The sequence below is a fragment of the Tachyglossus aculeatus genome, chromosome 5, assembly GCF_015852505.1.
Source record: "Tachyglossus aculeatus isolate mTacAcu1 chromosome 5, mTacAcu1.pri, whole genome shotgun sequence".
NCBI classification, from domain to species: domain Eukaryota; kingdom Metazoa; phylum Chordata; class Mammalia; order Monotremata; family Tachyglossidae; genus Tachyglossus; species Tachyglossus aculeatus.
In genome coordinates, this window is record NC_052070.1 from 80,184,620 (window position 1) to 80,193,360 (window position 8,741).

The window sequence follows — 8,741 nt, forward strand, 5'->3', positions numbered from 1 at the left end:
AGATCATCACTTTTCAACAGCTATTTTGGAGCAGAGTCAGTTCTTGAACAGTAAATACCTCCTAGGAAATCCAGTTCCTGCCACCCCCTCGATCAATCAATCAGTGACACTTACTGAGTGCTTACGGTGTACAGAGCACTGTACTAAACACTTGGAAGAGAATAATATAACAGAGTTGGTAGACACGTTCCCTGCCTCAAGCTCATTGTGGGCAGGGAATGTGTGTTTTATTGTTGTATTGTACGCTCCCAAACACTCAGTACTGTGTTGTATGACAGGAGAGAAGGTTAGCACTCCCCTTGAGAAGGAAGGAAGAGGTCCTAGTAGCCTATACAACACATATATGGTTAAAGCATTGCCACCTACTTCGTGGCATCTAACCAAGTTTTTTAGAGAAGCAGCGTGGCTCAGTGGAAAGAGCACGGGCTTTGGAGTCAGAGGTCATGGGTTCAAGTACTGGCTCCGCCAATTGTCAGCTGTGTGACTTTGGGCAAGTCACTTAACTTCTCTGTGCCTCAGTTACCTCATCTGTAAAATGGGGATTAAGACTGTGAGCCCCCCATGGGACAACCTGGTCACCTTGTAACCTCCCCAGTGCTTAGAAAAGTTCTTTGCCCATAGTAAGTGCTCAATAAATGCCATTATTATTATTACAGTGCTCTGCACACAGTAAGCATTCAATAAATACAATTGACTGACTAACTGCCCACAATGAGCTTGACAGCTACTTTCCCTTCTCCAAAGAACCCTGTCAGGAAGGCTGGCCTGGAGCACTGTACTTACTAAGTGCTCAGGAGAGTAAAATGCTATTGAGTTGGTAGATACAGTTCCTGGCCTCAAGGAGCTTATGGTATTCACTCTGCTGGGTAGCAGAGATTGGTGCTCTAACTCTCTGTCTCTGTCTCTATCTCTGTCTCTGTCTCTCTCTCTCTCTCTGTCCTCCTCTGTAAGGAGCCTTGGCCATTATGAGCCCTGCCTCACCGAAGCTGAGCTAGCAACGCTAGGAAGGCCTACCCATACTTTTATTTTCCCTTACACTCCTTTGCTTAGCTATGGGGAAAGTCACATGAAATTCTACTCCATATAAAAGACTGGCCATTCTTGAAACAGTTCTTACCCAATCTTCCCTCCTTCCAGGCAGAGCACCTTCTGTGTGCAAAGCACTGAACTAAGTCTTAAGTGGAATTCAGTAGAAGAAAACACAATCTCTGACCACAAGTTTACAATAAAGTGGAGGAGACAGACCTACTGTTGTGGGCAGGGAATGTGTCTGTTTATTGTTATATTGCACTCTCCCAAGTGCTTAGTAAAGTGCTTTGCACAAAGTAAGTGCTCAATAAATGCAATTGAATGAATGTAAATAAAATAATTTATGAACAGGAGGAAGAAGTGTGCAAATAATGGAGTATGTAAAAAGATGTATTAATAATAATTACAGTATTTATTAAGCACTTACTACATGCCAGACACTGTACTAAGCCATGGGGTGGATACAAGCAAATCAGGTTGGATACAGTCTCTGTTCCACATGAGGCTCACAGTCTCAATTCCCATTTTACAGATGAGGTAACTGAGGCACAGAGAAGTGAAGTGACTTGTCCAAGGTCACACAGAAGACAAGTGGCAGATCTGGGATTGGAACACATGACCTTCTGACTTCCAGGACTGTGCACTACATGCTGCTTCAAGTGCAATGAGATGTTGTGACTAAGTGCTAATGTGGTACAATTGTGGTGAAACAATATTGGGGAGGATGTGACATGGGGAGAAAAAAATTAATCAGGGAAAAGCTTCATTGAGGTGGTGGAATTTCAGAAGGGTTTTGAAGACGGGGAAAACTAGTCTATAGGATTTGAAGAGGGAAGGATTTCCAGGTAAGGGGAAGGGTGTGAAGTGGGTGTGATATGCAGGAGAGTTTAGACAACGTGCAGTGAGAAGATGAGCTTGAGAGCAATGGGGAGTGTTCCAATGGGAACTGGAGAACAGTAGGAGAAGAGAATATATGCATAAAAGAAACAAAATTAATCGAGTGCCTTAAAGTATTAGTAGTTGTAATAGTATTTACTAAGTGCTTACTGTGCCCTGAGTATTGTATGAAGCGCTGAGAAAGGATACATGGGTAAGAATTAGACACAGTCTCTGACCTTCAAGGTCAAAAGAATAGAAAGGGTGGTGACAGACACATAAGGAAAAATTCATTCAATTCATTCAATGGTATGTATTGAGCACTTACTGTGTGCAGAGCACTGTACTAAGTGCTTGGAGAGTACAATTTGGCAACAGATAGAGACAACTCCTACCCAACAATGGGCTCATAGTCTAGAATAAATCAAGAAAAACACAAAAATCAACATAAGTGATGGGGACAGGGATAAACACAAAATAAAATTAAAGCCAAAGGAAATTGAGGCAGAGAAGCAGTGTGGCTCAGTGGAAAGAGCATGGCCTGGGAGTCAGAGGTTATGGGTTCTAATTCCGGCCCTACCACTTGTCAGCTGTGTGACTTTGGGCAAGTCACTTAACTTCTCTGTGCCTCAGTTACCTCATCTGTAAAATGGGGATTGACTGTGAGCCCCATGTGGGACAACCTGATTACCTTGTATTCCCCCCCCCCAAGTGCTTAGAACAGTGCTTGGCACATAGTAAGCACTTAACAAATGCCATTATTATTATTATTATTATTATTATTAGAAGAGCAGAGTTTTGGGCTCCTAAGAATCCAAAGGTCACCACCACAGTAACCGCTATAGCTGTGGCCTTCCCAACAGTCTACATTTTATGGGGTCGCTGCCATGTTGGCACCGCTACTTCATTTCCAGCCAGAATGGAGGCTACTGGGTAGGTGGGGCAGCATGAGTTACTGGTGAACTGGCCTGGCTATCCGTTGGACTGGGAAACTGAAGTGAGGCAAGCTTCCTTCTCCACAAAAATAAAATACCAATGATCAGATGTTTCTGTCTCATGGGAAGATGAAGGGGATGCCATCGGATGGTTTTGAGGAGTGGCGGCTTGGCCAAGGAGATAAATTTTCCACTAGAAAATTCCTTAGAAAATTCCACTTGCCAGGGTCCACCCCTTCAATTTGAGTGAGAGGAAGGCAGGGATTTTAAAGGGAAAGGGAGTCTGGGGGGGGGGGGGGGGGATAAGCTACAAAAAGCTAACAGGACAGAAGGTCCTACCCAAGACCTGCAATGAGGTCAGCCCAAGGAACTTTGGGGTGAGTGCTCTTTTTGTTCCAAGGCTCTGGCCCCTCTCTGCCTCAGGCCCTGGGCAGAATCCACTAGTAAGTAAAGTAAATGAGCCCAACATCCATGTCCTGCTGGCCCTGGGCCTGCATCGTGGCCTAGCTAGCTCCCCTGACCCCAGATCTAGAAGACTTGGCCACCCTCAGGAGCAGGCTGGAAAAAAGCTAAAAATGTTGGTGCTAACTCAGGCTGGAATGTTGGCCCAATATTTTCCCATCTTTTCTCATTTGGGAAAACCTCTCTTTTGGTCTGAATCCTGAATTGGGGTACCATTTTCCAACTTAGCTGGTTCAGCTCTTCGGCAGCCCTCCAAGCACTGTTCAGGCCACTGAGGAATGACTTCACCCTTTCAACCTTTAGGAGAATGTTTACTGGCTGATGGAATCAGAGTTGTATTTTTTGGGAGAGAAGGATAGTGGAACTAGATTAACCAAGAAGAGCTGCTGATGTAGCCGACCATAAAACCCCAAACTCAGGGGATTACTCAACTCAGTAACAAACCCTGTTGCAAGATGAGATTTTGCAGATGTCATTTCCCCACTTCAGTCTATACTTCACGCTGCTGCCCGGATCATCTCTGTGCAGAAACGCTCTGGGCATGTTTCTCTCCTCCTCAAAAATCTCCAGTGGCTACTAGTCAACCTATGCATCAGGCAAAAACTCCTCACTTTCGGCTTCAAGGCTCTCCATCACCTCGCCCCCTCCTACCTCACCTCCCTTCTTTCCTTCTACAGCCCAGCCCACACCCTCCACTCCTCTGCCGCTAACCTCTTCACTGTGCCTCGTTCTCGCCTGTCCGGCCGTCGACCCCCGGCCCACGTCCTCCCCCTGGCCTGGAATGCCCTTCCTTCGCACATCTGCCAAACTAGCTCTCTTCCTCCCTTCAAAGTCCTACTGAGAGCTCACCTCCTCCAGGAGGCCTTCCCAGAATGAGCCCCCTTCTTCCTCTCCCCTCCCCATCCCCCCACCCTACCTCCTTCCCCTCCCCACAGCATCTGTATATATGCTTGTACAGATTTATTACTCTATTTATTTTACTTGTACATATTTACTATTCTATTTATTTTATTTTGTTAATATGTTTTGTTTTGTTCTCTGTCTCCCCCTTCTAGACTGTGAGCCTGCTGTTGGGTAGGGACCGTCTCTATATGTTGCCAACTTGTACTTCCCAAGCGCTTAGTACAGTGCTCTGCACAGTAAGTGCTCAATAAATACGACTGAATTAATGAATGAATCAATCAAACTGAAGTGGGTAATTGAAGTGTTTTACATGTAGCTGCTTCCACTGGCCAGACAAAATGGCCAAGCCTGGTGGATGTGCAAGAGTTTCAAACAGGAACTCCTTACCATGAATTTTAGTCAATCAATCAATCAATCAATCGTATTTATTGAGCGCTTACTATGTGCAGAGCACTGTACTGAGCGCTTGGGAAGTACAAATTGGCAACACATAGAGACAGTTCCTACCCAACAGTGGGCTCACAGTCTAAAAGGTGGGCTCACAGTCTAAAAGGTGGGCTCACAGTCTAAATAATATTTATTGAGCACTTACTGTGTGCAGAGCATTGTACTAAGCGCTTGGGATAGTACAGTATAGCAGAGTTGATAGACTCGTTCCCTGAGCACAAAGAACTCAATCTCCTTTACCTTAATGATTTCCTACTAATAATTGTGGTATTTGTTAAGCACTTACTGTGACAGGTACTGTATAAAGTGCTGGGGTGGATACAAGCAAATTAGGTTGGACACAGACCCTTGTCCCTTGTGGGGCTCACGGCCTCAATCCCCATTTTACAGATGAGGTAACTGAGGCACAGAGAAGTGAAGTGATTTGCCCAAGGCAACACAGCAGGCAAGTGGCAAACCAGCCCTCATGCTTTGTTTTTCCAACACCAACTTACTCACTGTACCTCAGTCTCATCTATCTCAACTCCAACCCCTTGCTCACATCCTCCCTACTCTTTCATATATGACAGACCACCTCTCTCCCCACCTTCAAAGTCTGAGTAAAATCACATCTCTTCCAAGAGGCTTTTCCCAACTAAGCCCTCATTTCTCCTACTCTCTCTCCCTTCTGTCACCTACACACTTGCTTGGGTCTATATCCCTTGAAGCATTTGACATTCACCCAACCTTCAGCCCCACAGCACTTATGTATATATCCATATTTATTTTAATGTCTGTCTCCCCATCTAGATTGTAAGTTGCTTGTGGAAAGGGAATGTGTCTACCAACTCTGTTATACTGTACTCTCCCAAGTGCTTAGTATAGTGCTCTGCACACTGTAAGTGCTCAATAAATACCATTGGTTGATTGATTGATCAACTGGAGGGACAGTTTTCTCTCTGACTCAGGACAACCCACTTAACTTCCCTGAGTTCTGTACTCTGTGTGTCTGACCTGATTAACTAATATCTACCCCCATGATTAGAACAGTGCTTAACAAATATCATAAACCAACCCCCCTAAGAAAAATGACATGAGGAGTCTCTAGTAGTTTGGGTAGGGAAGTGTGAAGTGGGGAGGGAATTTGGTAGGGGTAGATGCTTGTCATGAGACAACATTTGTAAAGTATGGCTTGAGATGCTGGTATGAAGAGTTCCATGCCAGTGTGGTACTATTTCCTGAGATTCATCAGAAGCCCTGGTCTCTCTTTACCCTTGGATCCCAAATTGCTTGGAATCTCTTGAGGCCCTCAGAAAACTTTAGATAATGAAGATGTTCATTCTATTTTTAACACGACAGAAGATTTCTCCTGTGTTTTCAAACTGATGCCTTCCTGATAGATCTCCCTCTCCCTTCTTCCCCCTTCCAAATGCACCTGTCTCCCACCACCCCGCCCAAACCCCAATCCCCAATTTTTTCTTGCCTTCTTTCTTTTGGAAGTACTTTGATCTTGGGCTGTAGATATTGAGCAGGAATTTCAGCTAGTCAGGAAAGAAAAGCTCCCAGGTGCTCTGTTTCTGAATTGAGGCTATGTTTAGAATCCCTAGGTCACCGGAGTCTGAAATTGACAATAACAAGAGCTTCACTGCACTTTCTGTGACCTGGAGTAAATCAAGGTTTGCACCAAAAGCAATTTCCCGAAACCCAGAGGATGGGCTCACTAACTTTGGCTCCTTCTGCATCGGCATCTCCCTCCCACACGATGCTCCCTGCAGCCCTGTAAACTCGTCCCAGGTTGCATGGATGGTATTCATATACCTTCATATCCCTAGCTCTGGCTGGGGTTTTTCTGTTTGGGAACTTTGCCCTTCTAAGATGTTTCAGTTGCTCTAAGGTGTGAGATGAAATGTGCCCTAGACCTGTCAAACCCTGGAAACATCAGGGTAGGAACTATCAAGGTTAAGACCATTAGGGTGAACGGGAGAAGATTGCCAAATTCTAAATAATTATTCCTTCAGGAACTACCCACTCAAAGTGCTTTAATAAAAATAATAGAAAGAGTTATTAACCTTTGAGACATTTAATTCCACAGTGTAACTGAGCATCTGCAGTGGATCAAGCCAAGAAAGATTACATCTGCGCCACCACTGAGAAGTTTCAATAGTTTGTTCTCCAAAATAGACAAAGAAAATGTGTTTAATGAATCCCTAATGTGTATTTACGTGCAGACAGAGCTGGAAACAGCATTCTGCAATTTTTCAGAACTCAATATGATGGGATTCCCTTGGAAACAAGTCACAGATTCATATGTAAATTGGGTTTGATGCCATTACAGCATTGGACAGGCTGGGCAGGCTGGGAGGGGGAATGATAAATGAAGAAGCTACAAAGTCAATAGTAGACAATTAGAGAGAGAGAAAGAGAGAGACTTTCTAAATGATAATAAAAATTGCACAGCATGGGCAGAACACATGTGAACTGCATGATCTCAGTCCCTTTATTACTAAGAGCCTTCGATAGAAAAATGAATTGCACTGTGGCACTTCATCATGTGAAAGACAAGGGAGAAAATTCAAATACACCTTTCCACTAGGAATAATGTCAGAGGATGTCTGTTCCTCAAAGTGTTGTACTGAGGAGCTGAATTTCTCCCATTCAATTCAGTTAGTATCCAGACAGGTGTTGATGATAATGATAATAATAACTGTGGTACTGCTAAGTGCTTACTATGTGCCAAGTGCCAAGCCCTATCTGCCAAGGCAGGTAGAAGACAATCATTATCAGACACATTATAATGTCTCCCACAGCAGTGGGGGAGCCAGAATTAGAACTCAGATCTCTTGATTCCTAGACCTGTACTCTTCCCACTAGGCCACTCTGCTTTTATTATTGTTATTATTATCATTATTGTTACCCTCTCTGCTCCTTCTAAAATTCCCACCTCCTCCTTCCCTTCTTTCTCCAGCACCACCCATTCATTCATTCATTCAATCGTATTTATTGAGCGCTTACTGTGTGCAGAGCACTGTACTAAGCACTTGGGAAGTACAAGTTGGCAACGTATAGAGACGGTCCCTACCCAATGACAGGCTCATAGTCTAGAAAGGGGCGACAGACAACAAAACAAAACATGTGGACAGGTGTCAAGTCATCAGAATAAATAGAAGTAAAGCTAGATGCACATCATTAACAAAATAAATAGAATAGTAAATATGTACAAGTAAAATAAATAGAGTAATAAATTTGTACAAAATTGGGTTGGACACGGTCCCTGTCCCACGTGGGGCTCACAGTCTCAATCCCCATTTTACAGATGAAGTAACCGAGGCCCAGAGAAGTGAAGTGATTTGTCCAAGGTCACACAGCAGACAAATGGCAGAACCGGGATTAGAATCCATGACCTTCTGACTCCCAGATCTGTGCTCTATCCACTCCACCACGCTGCTCACCGTGAGCCTGCATCAGTCCAAGGTGGACAATCCAGTTATCTCTGGAACTTTTCTAATGTTTCAATGTGCTGTTTTAAAAGTGTGTTTTCTGTACGTAATCATTTAATTTCAACTTGTTCTTCCATTTCTTTAGTTTCTATAACTTACATCCAGGAACTGACCTAATCATTTCTTCAATCTTCTTACATCCCTAATTTTTCCTTTTACTTGTAGTGTTAGTATTTATTAAGCACGTACTAAGTTTCAAACACTGCTAACCACTGGGCAAGCTACATGATAATTGGATTGGATACAGTACCAGGCCCACATTGGAGCTCATATCTAAGAGTGGAGGGATCAGACATCTTTATCCCCATTTTACTGATGAGGAAACTGAGAGGTTAAATGACTCACCGCTAGGGACACAAAGCAAGTAAGTGGTGGAGCTGGACTAAGAACCTGTAGGCCTCAGTATCCTTTTATAAAGTCTTAGGAATTTAGTTTAAACACTTTTTGAATTCATGAGGTATTTTCTGCTTGGTATAACTTACGGGTGGGTAAATGAAGTCCATGTGCTTACTACTTTCTGGTTAGAAGAAGAGTCTTCTTTCGTTTATCTTGAACCAAGCCACCTGTCAAGTTTCAGTGGAAGTCGCCTTGCTTTGGCATTATGGGATTTGGA

The 8,741-nt window shown here is 43.8% G+C and overlaps 1 non-coding gene across 1 annotated transcript; it reads left to right on the forward strand.

Moving 5' to 3' along the window:
• The first annotated feature begins 264 nt into the window (after positions 1–264).
• On the forward strand, positions 265–392 carry LOC119929420. The gene has a single exon (XR_005451545.1). It is a non-coding gene; the product is annotated as a U6atac minor spliceosomal RNA (small nuclear RNA).
• The last annotated feature ends 8,349 nt before the right edge of the window (positions 393–8,741 follow it).